An 18788-nucleotide genomic window follows, 5' to 3' on the forward strand; every position below is an offset into this window, starting at 1 on the left:
TGGACATATACCCTGAGAAAACCATAAATCAAAAAGTGTCATCTACTACAATGCTCATTGCAGCTCTATTTACAATAGCCAGGACATGAATGCAATGTAAGTGTCCATCGACAGAAGAATGGATAAAGAAGATATGGTACATATATACAATGGAATATTACTCAGCCATAAAAAGAACCGAAATTGAGTTATTTGTAGTGAGGTGGATGGACCTAGAGTCTGTCATACAGAGTGAAGTAAGTCAGAAAGAGAAAAACAAATATCTTATGCTAACACATTTATATGGCATTTTTTTTTAAAAAAGGGGGCTTCTGAAGAACCTAGAGGTAGGACAGGAATAAAGGTGTGGAAGTAGAGAATGGACTTAAGGACATGGGGAGGGGGAAGGGTAAGCTGAGACGAAGGGAGAGAGTAGCATGGACTTATATACACTACCAGATGTGAAAAAGATAGCTAGTGGGAAGGTACCACATAGCACAGGGAGATCAGCTCGGTGCTTTGTGATGACCTAGAGGGATGGGATAGGGACGGTGGGAGCAAGAGGCAAGAGGGAGGAGATATAAGGATATATGTGTATGTACAGATAATTCACTTTGTTGTAAAGCAGAAACTAACACAGAATTGTAAAGCAATTTTACTCCAGTAAAGATGTTAAAAAAATAATAATAATAAATTGTGCCTCCTTCCATGTTATTCCAGTGTTTTAGTATTCCTCTGAAACTATTTACTTAATTTAAATATTACCCTATTTCCTTTTTCTACATTGAGATAGAAAAAATATTCATCATAATTTTCACCTCAATCCTTCTGATATTAATTATTGTTGTCTATACGAGGATAAAACTCCATGAGGATAGGCAGAGAATAACTAAGAGTTAAAAGCTGAACCATCCCATAGCTCATATAAGCTTGGAAGACATTCAAGTTTCAACAAACAGAGCAAGAGTCCTATTTGAACAAGCAGGGCATTCAGTGGAGAACCTAGAATCACCACACCATCACACCATCACACAACAGGGTCAAAGTCCTCCTAGAGCAGTGGTTCTTAACAAAGGGCAATTTTGTCTATGAGTGGACATTTTGTAATGACTAGAGACATTTTTGTTTGTCTCAACTGTGATGAGTGAGAGGTACTATTCTTATCTGGTGAATAGAAGCTTGGGATGCTGCTAAATATCCTGCAATTCTCAGGAAAGGCCCCTGCAACAAAGAATTATCTGGAGTGAAATATTAATAGTGCTGAGATTGAGAAACATTATCCTACATCTAAAGGCTACCCTAAATATTTCCTAATAAAACTTAAAGTCTTAAAAGGATCAAGCTGATTCGCAAGAAACTTAATAGCCTTGACTTACAAAACACTCTTAAATGAAGTCAACAACACCATACATTCAAATAATATGGTATTCCCAATAACAAGCACTCAATAAAAAAAAAAAAATTACAAGGAGTAAGAAGTGTAAATTACACCCAGGAGAAAAATCAAGTGAAAGAAACAAAGCAAAAATGACAACAATGATGGAATAACTTTAATAAAGATATTAAGCAGGATTCTAATAAAACTTTAAACAGCTTTTAAAAATATGCTTAAGGATTTAAAGGAAAAGATTAACATAATTAGAAGAGTCATCAAGGAATTTAAAAGAGCCAAATGGAAATGTTAATTTTAAGCATTCACTAGATTATATTAATAGCAATTAGATTCTTCAAGACTGATCAATGCCTTTAAATAAATTACTGAAGCACAGAGTTATGTCTAATGAAAATTATAAGGTAAGGTAAAAATTAAATAAACAGAGCCTTGATGATTGTGGACAAATAAGAAGTTCTCTAATACACATTTAATTAGAGGGGAAAAAAAGGAAGAGAAAGAAAAATATATTTGAAGAACTACTAACCAAAACAACAGCAAAAAAACCCACCAAATTTGATGAAAACTATAAATTCACAGATCTAAGAACATTCCAATCAAAAACAATATAATAATTGTTTCTTTGGGTGCACATACAACCCTCACTAAGATAGACCATATTCTAAGTTTTAAAATAAATCTCAATAAATTTAAATAAATCATAGAGTATTTCAGAATTAATCTAGATATCAATAAAACAAATCTGTATTTTTAAAAATCCCCAAATATGTGGAAATTTTTAAATACACATCTAAATAATGATGGGACAAATAAAAAAATTGCAGACAAAATTAGAAAATATATTGAAATAAAGTGAACTGAACAAAAATGAAAACAGATCAGATCCATTGTTTCTAGCTTCTGTTTCAGTATTTAGAGATCTGAAAAGAGTTTACTCTGAAGTTTTACACTGAAAAAACAAACAAACAATAAAAACCACCAGACAAACTGCTAAGTCATTAGATTTCTTGAAGCCATAAGAGAGTTTAGGTCTCAGGGCAAACAATGAGTCAAAAATCTAAGGAGAGCCAGACACCTGCAGGGAGGAATGAGACATGAGCATTGTTTTATCCAAAGTACATACAAGCAGACACCAGAAAGAATAGTAACCTGATAGAATTCAGTTAGGAGTGGTTGGCAAATTGGTGGAGACAAAGTGTGCACTGGTGAGAGTATGATGCCCTCGAGTAGCTAAAGAAATTGGATAAATCTGTACACTGGGACTTGTGTTCTTCTCCAAGGATTTCCATAACAAAGTACCACAAACTAGATGACTTAAAAAAATATATTCTTTCACAGTTCTGGAGGCTAAAATTCCAAATTCAAGATGTTTGCTGGGCCATGCTCTCTCTGAAGCCTCTAAGGGGTGATCCTTCCTTGCCTTTTCCAGCTCTGGTAGCCCCAGACATTCTGTGGTTTGTGGTAGCATAACATCAGTCTCTGCCTCTGTCTTCCATTGGTCATCTGCTCACTCTGTCTCTTTTCTTCTTTAACAGAACTAGTTTTATTGGATCAAGTACCCAATCTACTCCAGCATGACCTTACCTTACTAATTAAATCTGCAATGATCATATTTCCAAATGAGGTCACATTCTGAGGTACCAGGGGATAGGACTTGACATGTCTTTTGAAAGGACACAATTCAATGCATTACAGGGCTCAAAAAATTCAGGAGGGAGTCCTAAGATCTAGGGAAGTGGAACATCAACCCCTGGGGAGGTGCAAGAAAATCATTCACGTCCTTCTCTCCTGTTTTCTCTCTATAAAAAAGCTTTAATGTCTGGAAAAGAAACGTAAGAAACACTGATTCCCATTGTGACTGAGGTGAGAAAACAAGAAATAAACATTCCCAGCTCCCATCTAGAGACTGATACATTCTTTTTTTGGTTGTTTTTCTGTTTGTTTGTTTGTTTGTTTGCTTTGCTTTGCTTTGTTTTAACATTTTTATTAGAGTATAGTTGCTTTACAATGGTGTGTTAGTTTCTGCTTTATAACAAAGTGAATCATCTATACATATACATATATCCCCATATCTCCTCCCTCTTGCGCCTCTCTCCCTCCCACCCTCCCTATCCCACCCCTCTAGGTGGTCATGAAAGCAACAAGCTAATCTCCCTGTGCTATGTGGCTGCTTCCCACTAGCTATCTATTTTACATTTGGTAGTATATATATATCCATGCCACTCTCTCACTTCGTCCCAGGTTACACTTCCACCTCCCCGTGTCTGCAAGTCAATTCTCTACGTCTGTGTCTTTATATCTGTCCCACCCCTAGGTTCTTCAGAACCATTTTTTTTTTCCTTTAGAATCCATATATATGTGTTAGCATATGGTATTGTTTTTTCTCTTTCTGACTTACTTCACTCTGTATGACAGACTCTAGGTCCACACACCTCAGTACAAATAACTCAATTTTGTTTCAATTTATGGATGAGTAATATTCCATTGTATATATGTACCACACCTTCTTTATCCGCTCTTCTGTCAATGGATACTTAGGTTGGTTTCATGTCTTGGTTACTGTAAATAGAGCTGCAATGAACATTGTAGTAGATGACTCTTCTTGAATTATGGTTTTCTGAGGGTATATTCCCAATAGTGGGATTGCTGGGTCATATGGTAATTCTATTTTTAGATTTTAAGGAACCTCCATACTCTTCTCCATAGTGGCTGTATCAATTTACATTCCCACCAACAGTGCAAGAGTGTTCCCTTTTCTCCACACCCTCTCCAGCATTTATTCTTTGTAGATTTTTGATGATGGCCATTCTGATTGATGTGAGGTAATACCTATTGTAGTTCTGATTTGCATTTCTCTAATGATTAGTGATGTTGAGCATCCTTTCATGTGTTTGTTGGGAATCTGTATATTTTGTATGGAGAAATGTCTATGTAGGTCTTCTACACATTTTTGGATTGGGTTGTTTGTTTATTTGATATTGAGCTGCATGAGCTGCTTGTAAATTTTGGAGAATAATATTTTGTCATTTGCTTCATTTGCAAATATTTCCTTCCATTCTGAGGGTTGTCATTTCATCTTGTTTATGTTTCCTTTGCTGTGCAAAAGATTTTAAGTTTCACTACGTCCGATTTGTTTATTTTTGTTTTCATTTCAATTTCTCTAGGAAGTGGGTCAAAAAGGATCTGGCTGTAATTTATGTCACAGAGTGTTCTGCTTATGTTTTCCTCTAGGAGTTTTAAATTGTCTGGATTTACATTTAGGTCTTTAATTCATTTTGAGTTTATTTTTGTGTATGGTGTTAGGGAGTGTTCTAATTTCATTCCTTTACATGGAGCTGTCCAGTTTTCCCAGCACCACTTATTGAAGAGACTCTCTTCTATCCATTGTATATTCTTGCCTCCTTTACTAAAGATAAGGTGACCATATGTGCATGGGTTTATCTCTGGGCTTTCTATCCTCTTCCATTGATCTATATTTCTGTTTTTGTGCCAGTACCATACTGTCTTGATTACTGTAGCTTTCTAGTATAGTCTGAAGTCAGGGAGGCTGATTCCTCCACTCCATTTTTCTTTCTAATGATTGCTTTGGCTATTCAGGGTCTTTTGTGTTTCCATACAAATTGTGAACTTTTTTCTTCTACTTATGTGAAAAATGCTAGTTGTAGTTTGATAGGGATTGCATTGAATCTGTAGATTGCTTAGGGTAGTATAGTCATTTTCACAATATTGATTCTTCCAATCCATGAACATGATATATCTCTCCATCTGTTTGTATCATCTTTAATTCCTTTCATCAGTGTCTTACAGATTTCTGCATACAGGATTTTTGTCTCCTTAAGTAGGTTTATACCTAGGGTTTTGTTTTTTTGAGCAATGGTAAATGGGAATGTTTCTTTAATTTCTCTTTCAGATTTTTAATATTAGAGTATAGGAATGCAACAGATTTCTATACATTAGTTTTGTATCCTGCTATTTTACCAAATTCATTGATTAGTTCTACATGTTTACTGGTAGCATCTTTAGGATTCTCTACGTATAGTATCATGTCATCTGCAGACAATGACATCTTTACTTCTACTTTTCTGATTTGGATTCCTTTTATTTCTTTTTCTTTTCTTATTAACATAGCTAAAACTTCCAGAACTATGTTGAATAATAGTAGTGAGAGGGGACAACCTTGTCTTGTTCCTGATCTTAGAGGAAATGATTTCAGTGTTTCACCATTGAGAACTATGTTGACTGTGGGTTTGTAATATATGGGCTTTATTATGTTGAAGTAAGTTCCCTCTATGCCTACTTTCTGGAAGGTTTTTATCACAAATCGGTGTTGAATTTTGTCAAAAGCTTTTTCTGTATCTATTGAGAAGATCATATGGTTTTTCTCCTTCAATTTGTTAATATGGTTTATCACATTGATTGATTTGCATATGTTGAAGAATCCTTCAATTACTGGCATGAACCCCACTTAATCATAGTGTATGATCCTTTCAATGTGGTGTTGGGTTCTGTTTGCTAGTATTTTGTTGAAGATATTTTATTGATGTTCACAAGTGATACTGGCCTGTAGTTTTCTTATTTTGTGTGACATCTTTGTCTGGTTTTGGTATCAGGGTGATGGTGGTCTCTTAGAATGAGTTTCGGAGTGTTCCTCCCTCTGCTATATTTTGGAAGAGTTTCAGAAGGGTAAGTGTTAGCTCTTCTCTAAATGATTAATAGAATTCACCTATGAAGCAATCTGGTCCTGGGCTTTTGTTTGTTGGAAGATTTTTAAACACAGTGTAAATTTCAGTGCTTGTGATTTGTCTCTTTATATTTTCTGTTCCTTCCTGGTTCAGTTGCGGTAGGTTTTGCTTTTCTAAGAATTTGTCCATTTCTTCCAGGTTGTCAATTTTATTGGCATATAGATGCTTATAGTAATAACTCATGATCCTTTGTATTTCTGCAGTGTCAGTTGTTACTTCTCCTTTTTCATTTCTAATTCTAATGATTTGAGTCTTCTCCCTTTTTTCTTGATGAGTCTAGCTAATGGTTTATCAATTTTGTTTATATTCTCAAAGAACCAGCTTTTAGTTTTATTGATCTTTGCTATTTCTTTCCTTTATTTTTTTTTCATTTATTTCTGATCTTATCTTTATGATTTCCTTCCTTCTGTTAACTTTGGGGGTATTTTGTTCTTCTTTCTCTAATTGCTTTAGGTTTAAGGTTAGGTTGTTTCTATGAGATTTTTCTTGTTTCTTGAGGCAGGTTTGTATTTCTATAAACTTCCCTCTTAGAACTGCTATTGCTGAATCCCATAGATTTTAGGTCATCCTGTTTGCATTGTCATTTGTTTCTAGGTACTTTTTGATTTTCCCTTTGATTTCTTCAGTGATCTATTGGTTATTTAGTAGTGTATTATTTAGTCTCCATGTGTTTGTATGTTTACAGATTTTTTTCCTCTAATTCATATCTAGTCTCATAGCATTGTGGTTGGAAAATATTCTTGATATGATTTCAATTTTCTTAAATTTGCCAAGGCTTGATTTGTGACCCAAGATATGATCTATCCTGGAGAATGTTCCATAAGCACTGGAAAAGAAAGGATATTCTGTTGTTTTTGGATGGAATGTCCTATATATATCTGTTAAATCAATCTTGTTTAATGTATCATTTAAAGCTTGTGTTTCCTTATTTATCTTCATTTTGTATGATCTGTCCATTTGTGAAAGTGGGGTGTTAAAGTCCCTTGCTATGATTGTGTTACTGTCGATTTCCCCTTTTATGGCTGTTAGCATTTGCCTTATGTATTGAGGTTCTCCTATGTTGCATAGATATTTACAATTGTTATATATTCTTGTATTGATCTCTTGATCATTATGTAGTGTCCTTCTTTGTCTCTTGTAATAGCCTTTATATTAAAGTCTATGTTGTCTGATATGCGAATTGCTACTCTAACTTTCCTTTGATTTCCAGTTGCATGGAATATCTTTTTCCATCCCCTCACTTTCAGTCTGTATGTGTCCCTGGGTCTGAAATGGGTCTATTGTAAACAGCATATATACGAGCTTATTTTTGTATCCATTCAGCCAGTCTATGTCTTTTGATTGGGGCATTTAATCCAATTACATTTGATGTAGTTATCAATATGTATGTTCCTATTACCATTTACTTAATTGTTTTGGTTCGTTATTGTAGGTCTTTTCCTTCTCTTGTGTTTCCTGCCAAGTGAAGTTCCTTTAGCATTTGTTGTAAAGCTGGTTTGGTGGTGCTGAATTCTCTTAGCTTTTGCTTGTCTGTAAGGTTTTCAATTTCTCATTGAATCTGAATGAGCTCTTTGCTGGGTCAAGTATCTTGGTTGTAGGTTCTACCCTTTTATCACTTTAAATATGTCCTGTCACTCCCTTCAGGCTTGCAGAGTTTCTCTTGAAAGATCAGCTGTTAACCTTGTGAGGATTCCCTTGTATATTATTTGCTGCTTTTCCCTTGCTGCTTTTCCAAGTTTTTCTTTATATTTAGTTTTTGATAGTTTGATTAATATGTGTCTTTGTGTGTCTCTCCTTGGATTTATCCTGTATGGGACTCTGCACTTCCTGGACTTGACTGACTATTTCCTTCCCCATATTAGGGAAGTTTTCAACTATAATCTCTTCAAATATTTTCTCAGTCCCTTCCTTTTTCTCTTCTTCAGGGACCTCTATAATTCAAATGTAGGTACATTAAATGCTGTCCCAGTGGTCTCTGAAACTGTCCCCAATTCTTTTTTTCTTTATTATGCTCTGCAATAGTAATTTACACTATTTTATATTCCAGGTCCTTTATCCGTTATTCTGTCTCAGTTATTCTGCTATTGATTCCTTCTAGGGAATTTTTAATTTCATTTATTTTGTTGTTCATCTTTTTTTTTTTTTTTTTTTTTTTTTTTTTTTTTTTGCTCTTTAGCTCTTCTAGGTCTTTGGTAAACTTTTCTTGTATTTTCTCCATTCTATTTCCAAGATTATGGATCATCTTTACTATCATTACTCTGAATCCTTTTTCAGGTAGACTGCCTGTTTCCTCTTCATTTGTTTGCTGGTGGGTTTTTAACTTGCTTCTTCATCTGCTCTGTGTTTCTCTCTTTCTCTTTTTACTTAACTTACCATGTTTGGGGTCTCGTTTTTGCATCCTGCAGGTTCATAGTTCCCATTGTTTTTGGTGTCTGGCCCCAGTGACTAAGGCTGGTTCAGTGGGTTGTATAGGCTTCCTAGTGGAGGGGACTAGTGCCTGTGTTCTGGTGGATGAGTCTGGATATTGCCTTTCAGGTAGGCAGGACCTTGTCCGGTGGTGTGTTTTGGGGTGTCTGTCTCCTTATTATGATTTTAGGCAGCTTCTTTGCTAATGGGTGGGGTTGTGTTCCTGTCTTGTCAGTGGTTTGGCATAGTGTGTCCAGCATTATAGTTTGCTGGTTATTGAGTGGAGCTGCATGTTAGCATTCAGATAGAGATCTCTGGGAGTGCTTTCACCATTTGATATTGCATGGAACTCGGAGGTGTCTCATGGAGAAATATCTTGAACTCAGCTCTCCTACCTCAGAGTCTCAGGCTTGACACTTGGCCAGAGCACCAAGACCCTGTCAGCCACATGGCTCAGAAGAAAAGGGAGAAAAAGAGAAGGGAAGAAAGATGAAAAGAAAGAAAGAAAGAAAGAAGCAAAGAAGATAAAATAGAATTATTAAAATGAAAAAAAATTAATTATTAAAATAGAAAAAAACTAAAAAATAATAAAAAGAGAAAGAAAGAAGAGTGCAACCAAACCAAACAACAAATCCACCAATGATAACAAACACAGAAAAGTAAACTAAAAAAAAAAAAAAAAAAGCTGGTAGACAGAACCTTAGGACAAATGGTGAAAGCATAGTTATGTAGACAGAATCACATAAAGAAACATACACTTACACACTCACAAAAATAGAAAAAGGAAACAAAAAAAAGAATATATATATATATATATATATATATATATATATATATATATATATATATATATAAAGGTAGAGGGCAACCAAACCAAGAAACAAATCTACCAATGATAGTAAGCTCTAAATACTAAACTAAGATAAACATAAAACCAGAAACAAATTAGATGCAGAAAGCAAACCCCAAATCTACAGTTGCTCCCAAAGTTCACTGCCTCAACTTTGTGGTGATTTGTTGTCCATTCAGGTGTTCCACAGATGCAGGGTACATCAAGTTGATTGTGGAGATCTAATCCACTGCTCCTTAGGCTGCTGGGAGAAATTTCCCTTTCTCTTTTTTGTTTGTACAGCTCCCAGGGTTCAGCTTTGGATTTGGCACGGTCTCTGCCTGTAGGTCACCTGAGGGCATCTGTTCTTCGCTCAGACAGAACAGGGTTAAAGTAACTGCTGATTAGAAGACTCTGGCTCACTCAGGCCCTGGGGTAGAAGGGGTATGGAATGTGGGGTGAGCCTGTGGCGACAGAGGCTGGCATAATGTTGCAACAGCCTGAGGCACTCTGTGTTTTTTCCCTGGAGAGTTGTCCCTGGATCTTGGGACCCGGGAAGTGGCAGGCTGCACAGGGTCCTGGGATGGGAGGTGTGGATAGTGACCTGTGCTTGCACACAGACTTCTTGGTGGTTGCATCAGCAACCTTAACATTTTATGCAGGTCTCTTGTGTCCACGCTGATAGCCGCAGATTGTGCCCATCTCTGGAGCTCATTTAGGTAGTGCTCTGAATCCCCTCTCCTTGTGCACCCTGAAACAATGGTCTCTTGTCCCTTAGGCAGTTCTAGACTTTTTCCTGGACTCCCTCCCAGATAGATATGTTGTACTATCCCTCTGCAGGCTGTGTTCATGCAGCCAAACCCAGTCCTCTCCCTGGGATCTTACCTCTGAAGCCTGAGCCTCAGCTCCCAGCCACCACCCCTGCCCCAGCGGGTTAACAGACAAGACTCTCAGGCTGGTGAGTGCTGGTTGGCACGGATCTTCTGTGCAGGAATCTCTCCTCTTTGCCCTCTACACCAATGTTGTTGCACTCTCCTCTGTGGCTCTGAAGCTTCCCTCCACCACCTGCCATCTCTGTCAGTGAAGGGGATTCTAGTGTGTGGAAACCTTTCCTCCTTCACAGCTCCCTCCCATAGGTGCAGGTCCCATCCCTATTCTTTTTTCTCTGTTTTTTTTTTCTTTTGCCTTACCTAGGTATGTGAGGAGTTTCTTGCCTTTTGGGAATTCTGAGGTTTCTGCCAGCATTCAGTAGGTATTCTGTAGGAGTTGTTCCACATGTAGATGTATTTCTGATGCATTTGTGGAGAGGAAGTGATCTCCACATCTTACTCCTCCACCATCTTGAAGGTCTCCCTCTGATACATTCCTTTTTTTATGATACTCCTACCTATCCTTAGTTTAATGTGTGTGTGTGTGTGTGTGTGTGTGTGTGTGTGTGTGTAATGATACAGAGGAACAGATTTCACTAAGTTCAGTCATTTAATATTTAGTACAAATTTGCTTTTTTCCATCAACTAGGATTGGGCAGAAAGAAGGGGAAGATTTTCTTAAGTTGAATCTCCAACAACAACACAGTTTAGCAGAGGGCATAACTTCATTTTTCACACTAGCATGTTCTGGTTATCAGTTAATTTTTATTTTAAGTAAAAATGTATTGACAGCAGAATTCTGGAGTGTCACCTTTAGGGGACTGTCTGGCTTTGGGATAACCTTGTTCTCTCATTGAAATAGCCATTGCTGTGATCCATCAAACAGTGGCTCACTCTATATGTATTTAAAACCCAAACTTCATGAGAAATTGTGGTGTTGCAGAATCACTCTCACTGTGGCAAGACAAGATGTTAATGGACCCTGCTGCCTTTCTATGAACTGTCACCAGAATATCCCATTAATCAAATGAAGAATAAGCACTGGACCAGAAAATTCAAAACAGAGGAGCCAGTAGCAGTAAGTGAGAAAGAACTCTATTTTCCACTTTCTGAAAGCCCATCAGTTCATATGCTGATATTCTAAGTTCCAAAATATGAAAACAATAATGGTAGTTACTAACCTAAATATTATTCTTAAATGAATAGCAAGAAATATTTTAATATTTATAATGACTTAGAGAGGATGAGCTTTCACTGAGGCAAGTTTCAAATATGTGAATTAAATAGAAATTTTATTTTTTAGTAAAATGTATCAATCATCAATGAAAGTAGAAAGGAATGATCCAGAGACTCTCCAGTGCCTTCATTCTCCTTGGTAACATCTGAGGCTATGAGAGAGATATAGGTATACCTCCAAGGCAGTATGAGACAATTTTACTCCAATAAGGATTCAGACTCTAATGGCTCATGTTTTAATTTTTTAAATGTAAGATTTTTAGAGCTATCATGGCAAAGGTATGGAGAGTGGGTATAAGTCTCTTCCCTTTACCATTCTTAGAATGAGAAATGTGTTACTGACTTCATACCTTCCCTTTGCTCAGGATTCCTTTCCTTAGCTAAAATGTACTAAACACTTACCAGGTGTCAGGAATTCTGACAAGCACTATATATAATTAATTTTATTCAATTGTCACAATTACCTTTTGGGAGGGTATTGTTATTATTTTCATCTTTCATTTCATGCAACTCATGGTACAAAGATATTTTGATGAAATTCCCACAGCTTTCTAAATTCTCCCTTTCTTCTTAACTTCTTTGCAACATTCCCTCCAAATATCACAAATACCTAAATACCACAAGGGATATTGTATAGTGTTGGTTGGGGCTAATTTCTTTTAACTGATGGACAAACTAGCTGAAAGAACTATTTTAATTTTTTCCCAAGGAATATATGATTTTAAGAAGGAACTATTGAACACCATATGCAGCAAGTACAATAAAATCTCAGTGTCTTACAAAAACAAAGGTTTGTTTTTTGCTCCTATATTTGACCACAGTAGTTCATCTAAGTTTCAACTCCATATCTTTTTTACTCCATATGCACATACTCTAGTTGGGGTATCCCTGTCTCAAGTCAGAGAGTAGAGACAGGATGGCCACAGAATAACTTTTAAAACTTTGTCTTGTAAGTGGCATATATCAAATTTGTTGACCAAGTCTGACATTAGGAGGATGATAATCTTTGAGTAGGTTGGTATCCTGAATAGAATAACAGTAAACATTTTGAATGATAGTATAATTTATTGAAATAATTGCATCTTATCTTAATAGAATAAGGTCATGAATTAAAATATGCTTCAAAAGTCTTTAAAAGAATATTTACTTTTTTAAATGACAATGGTTAAAAGTGATCTAAGAGGAATTAAAGATGACTTTAACGTTTCTGGATAATTATTAACAAGTCAAAAGATTGGGCAGTAAAAATTATATAAAGCTCATTTTAAGAGTATTTTATTTGCGGTTTCACTAAATAAATGGTCCAATTATTAGGCTTGTACTTGTAGCCTAGGTCAGCTTTTGAAATAGAGGCTTGTGAATGGTCAGTGTATAGCTCATTATTAAAATCCAGAAAGTAGATGGAATTGTCCTTAGAGAAAACCTAGAGTAAAAAGTGAAGTGACTGTGGATGGCACATAAGAAAACATCATAAGTAAGGAGAAATAAGAGGTTAAAATCTATTAAAATAGACTCCAAAAGAAAATAATAGCTATAGAAAATCAGAAAAACATGGGACAAAAATCAGTTTAATCAATAGGAATCTCTGAATTTTCTACAAAATTGAGATTTGATCATAGCTGCATCTTGAAATTTCATGCTGTATCCTGACTCTGCTGGTGAAAAAATGCTGTCCAATAAAAACAAGCAAAACCCTTCTGGAAAGAGAAAATTCAATATCACTGCCCTTCTCCCCTGCCAACTGGATTCCATCCTTCATACTCTGACATGTATTTCAGACATGCTCTAGGGTTTGGGGTCAGTTAGTAAGCAATACTAATCAACAGAGACAGGAAAAGGAATGGTGAATAGAACCTGAGAATAGAAGAGATGGGAACCCATGTGATGTGAATACAGGGGAAATAAATCAGAAAAACTACACAAATGTCAAAGGTCCTGCTTGTAGAATATTATTGTTTTAGCTTAGGTCTTAGGTCTCCACTGCCTATTAAAATGCAAAGCTCCCTGTGAGACAGAACACTATGAACTGTGTTCCATTGGTCATATTCACAGAAGTGCATCTAGCATTTGTGGATGGTATGGTGGCAGGAAGCACAAAAACATTTCATTAATGGAAAACAATTTTACTCTGTTACTTTTCTGAGAACAGATTTTGATAGGATATTGATAACATCTTTTCACTTGCTCAATTCAAACATAGAGATCTTATCCTTGATTTTGTTCATTTCCCTCATGTCCATAAACAATCTATCACCAATTGGGTGAGCTCCACTTCCTAAATTTTTCTTCAATCTGTTTATCTTCATCTCCTTGTCACCACCCTTGCAAACTCTTACCTCTTACATGGATGACTGTTGATCTCTTTGCTTCCATTTTTGCCAATTTCACAGAATGAGGTTTTTTTTGTTTGTTTGTTTTTTAATGTTAAGCAGTATATTTCTCTCCTCTGATCAAAGGTCCTCAGTGGTTTCCACTTTCTATTAAATTTAAATCCAACACTTTTTGCCATGACCCAGAGTGTTCATCCACGATCCTGTTCCCCCTGATTTCTATTTTGCTTCTGTCTCTCGACAATCCAGGAGCATTCACGTCTTTTTGTTCCTTTTCAATTCTTTGCACAGTGGGCTCATTTCATCTTTTAGATCAGTTCAAATGCCACCTCCTCAGAGAAACACTGTCAATGTTCCCATTGAATCTGATTTCCCCTTACTCTTTGCTTTGTTATAAACTTGTTAATTTCCTCATATAACTTTCAGAATTATTAATAATCTGGTGTATTTTTAAAATGACTTATTACTGTATATTTCCCCCAGTTGGAGGAGGAGTGACCTCATCTGACCTGCTTACAATATCTTCAGAAATTAGCAGAGTGCCCATCACAAGTCTGTATTTCACGTATTTATTGAATAAAACAATTAATGGATGAACAAATAAAGAATAGTTTCAGAGAAGGAAATATGGATTAAAACTGGGGGATGGAGAATGAAGAAGACAAATTCCACCAAATTCACCATTTTGCTGAAGTCTGACAACAAGTGTGTATGTGCCAGTGTGTCAAGCCAGTGTGTGTGGAAGAGAGATAGAGGAATGGAGAGAGCTCAGATGAAGCATCCTTCAGAGAAAAGCCTCCCAGGTTCCCTGGAGAACAACAAATGGATGTTAAGCTTCCATTTGTTCCCAGTGAACCTTTAAAATTTCACCCTATTCCCAGCTCTGAGTCAAGGGGAAACATCAGAAGAAATATGAATTTTTTTAAAAATTGTTTTATCATAGCATTGCTCCAGTGACCTCTCTCCCAGCACCGTTCACGTGCCACACAAAACCCTTGCCATATTGCTAGAGCATCAGAGACATGCTTAATAAAATATATAAATTTAGAAATGTACTTAAGACTAGACCTCTATATGACAAGATGATTATCTTGTGATTCCTCTTTCTCCTCCTTACCCATTAAAAATTTACTCTGAACCTTTCCCCCAAAATTTTGAGGAACTCAACCACCTCTTGTGCCATATTAATAATAACAATTATTTTACTTAGTGTTTACTATGTACAATGCACTGTTATTAGTACTTTCTATGTATTAACTCATTTCATCCTCATTTAATCTGCAAAACAACCCTGTGAGCCCAGCATCTGTTATCCCCATTTTATGCATAAGAAAATTGATGTTAATCCTTTAGAGATTAGAGAATCTACCTAAAGTCATGTACCTGGTAGTGACAGAAATGGATTTAATCACTGGTAGTTTGTAACTGCTTAACAGATTGTCTATCACTGTAGCAGGACCAAAAGGAACAATTTAGATAACTCCAGAGCAGGATATCTAAAAATCCCATCTTGACTATCCATGTAATTTTTCCTTAAACAAGTTTAACTCATTCCTTACAAAATGTCTTCCAAAAGTTTTATGTCAAATGTTTTATATCAAATGCCATAGAAATAAATCTGCTTTCTTAGACCCTGGAGTAAACATTTAAACCAATTCTCACCCTCACTCCCCAATTTCAGCTTCAATTTTTGTCAAGATATATGGAAGAAGCTGATAGGTAGCTCTGGTGGAATAGAGACATATGCTTTTCTGTATCACTTTAACTGAGGTCATGGTTAAGATCTTAATCCTTGAGGTGCAGCAATTACGTGAGTCTCTGAAGAGCTGTATGGAGCTAAAAGAAGTAATTGCTATATATTGGATTGACCAAAAAGTTCATTCAGTTTGTTCCATGATTTGAAGGACCCAGTGTAAAATTAAAATGAGGGACCTCTCCTTCAAAAACTACTAAGAATTTCAACTCACCAACATCAAAACATTAAGACAAGTGCAGGGACCATTTAAGCACATGGGCTTGGGCAACTACACAGGTTGCAAACATGTAAAACTGTCCCTATTTATAGACAAGCCCTTAGGAAAATTGCCAAGTTGGCCAAAATTTTCCTTTGTTATATTAACCATCTGGTCTCTTCCAGTTTCCACCTTGACCAATACCTGTTCTGTGGTTTTCTTCAGGAGCCTGACCTCAGCCAACAATGCCCTCACTGAGCTTTTCCCTTTCCTGTCTCCATCATCAAAGTTCCCTATATTTTCCGTGTCTCAACATTTATGGATCATGCATTATATAACTGACCTTTAATAAACACTGGACTAAGCAATGAATTTGGTAGAGTAGCAGGATACAAAAATAATGCAGAGAAATCTCCTGCATCCCTATAAACTAATGATGAAAAATCTGAAAGAAAAATTAAGGAAACACCCCCATTTCCATTGCAACTAAAAGAATAAAATACCTAGGAATAAACTTATCTAAGCAGTAAAAAGACCTGTTGGCAGAAAACTATAAGATACTGATGAAAGAAATTAAAGATGATACAAAGAGATGGAGAGATATACCATGTTCTTTCACTGGAAAAATCAACATTGTGAAAATGATTATACTACCTGAAACAATCTACAGATTCAGTGTAATCCCAATCACACTACCAATGGCATTTTTCACAGAACTGGAACAAAAATTTCACAAGTTGTATGGAAATATGAAAGACCCCGAATAAAAAAAGCAATCTTGAGAAAGAAAAATAGAGCTGAAGGAATCAGGCTCCCTGACTTCAGACTAAACTACAAAGCTACAGTAATCAAGACAGTATGGTACTGGCACAAAAAAAGAAATATAGATCAATGGAGAAGGATAGAGAGCCCAGAGATAAACCCATGCACATATGGTCACTTTATCTTTGATAAAGGAGGCAAGAATATACAATGGAGAAGAGACAGACTCTACTATAAGTGGTGCTGGGAAAACTGGACAGCTACATGGAAAAGAATAAAATTAGAATACTTCCTAACACCATACACAAAAATAAACTCCAAATGGATATAAGACATAAATGTAAGGCCAGACACCATAAAACTCTTAGTGGAAAACATAGGCCGAACACTCTATGACATAAATCACAGCAAGATCCTTTTTGACCCACTTCCCAGAGAAATGGAAATAAAAACAAAAATTAACAAATGGGATCTAATGAAACTTAAAAGTTTTCAAACAGCAAAGGAAACCATAAACAAGATGAAAAGACAACCCTCAGAATGGGAGAATATATTTGCAAATGAATCAACTGACAAAGGATTAATCTACAAAATATACAAGCAGCTTATGCAGCTCAATATCAAAAAAAACAAACAACCCAATCCAAAAATGGGCAGAAGAAGACCTAAATAGACATTTATCCAAAGAAGATATACAGATTGCCAACAAACACATGAAATATACAGATTGCCAACAAACACATGAAAGGATGCTCAACATCACTAATCATTAGAGAAATGCAAATCAAAACCACAATGAGGTATCACCTCACATAAGTCATAATGGCCATCATCAAAAAATCTACAATCAATAAATGCTGGAGAGGGTGTAGAGAAAAGGGAACCCTCTTGCACCATTGGTGGGAATGTAAATTGATACAGCCACTATGGAGAACAGTATGCAGGTTCCTTATAAGACTAAAAATAGAACTATCATATGACCCAACAATCCCATTACTGGGCATATACCCTGAGAAAACCATATTTAAAAAATAGTCAATGTTCTTTGCTGCACTATTTACAATAGCCAGGACATGGAAGCAACCTAAGTGTCCATTGACAGATGAATGGATAAGGAAGATGTAGTACATATATACAATGGAATATTACTCAGCCATAAAAAGAAACAAATTTGAGTTATTTGTAGTGAGGTAGATGGACCTAGGGTCTGTCATACAGAGTGAAGTAAGTCAGAAAGGGAAAAACAACTACCATATGTTAATACATATATATGGACTCTAAAAAAAAAAAAAAAAAAAAAAGGTTCTGATGAACCTAACGGTAGGACAGGAATAAAGATGCAGACGTGGAGAATGGACTTGAGGACATGGTGAGTGGGAAGGGTAAGCTGGGACAAAGTGAGAGAATAGCACTAACATATATACACTACCAAATGTAAAATAGATAGCTAGTGGGAAGCAGTTGCATAGCACAGGGAGATCAGCTCAGTGCTTTGTGACCACCTAGAGGAGTGGGATAGGGAGGGTGACAGGGAGACATAAGAGGGAGGGGATATGGGTATATATATACACATATAGCTGAATCACTTTGTTATACAGCAGAAACCAACAAAACATTGTAAAGCAATTATACTCCAATAAAGATGAGAATGATATAACCTCTTCATTAAAGGGGAACATAAGCTAATGGAAGGGAAGAACAGTAAATATAATTTGCTATCTAGTAGCACAGTGGTATTGTAAAACCAAGGAAGAGAGGTGAAAGAAAGAAAGAAGGAAAGAGGGAGAAAAGGAGGAAGAAAAATCCTATCTAGAGTAGTTGAAAAAGTGACACATGCACCAGTCTGGAAATCAGAATTCTTCCTATCAGGAGGAATATTCTAAGAAAAAAAAAAAAAAAAGACATTGTCTTCTTAGCATCCAGTTGTTTACAGCATTAAAAATCTTTCATTTGAAATAACTATAGTGATTTTCAACAGATTTGGAAAGAGAGTGGAGAATCATCAGAAACTCCCAGGAAACTTTTTGAATCTATGGAATATCCATGACCTACCCAACCACCACTGCTCATCCGTGCCCCCTGCTGGGGCTGATTCCCTCAGGACACATTCAAGATTTACTGCCATGGTGAGTCATGTCTGCTGACAGGCAAGAATGGCAATTTCCTTCAGGCGGGTTGTCACAAAAAGTTGACAATTAATAATTATTCACATACACTCAACTATAATAAAATCAGGCATTAGCTAGCCATGTTTCAGTCTCCATAACAAGCTAAGGTAGTGGAGGAGGGT

This window comes from Stenella coeruleoalba (assembly GCF_951394435.1).
Source record: "Stenella coeruleoalba genome assembly, chromosome: 13".
Lineage (NCBI taxonomy): Eukaryota > Metazoa > Chordata > Mammalia > Artiodactyla > Delphinidae > Stenella > Stenella coeruleoalba.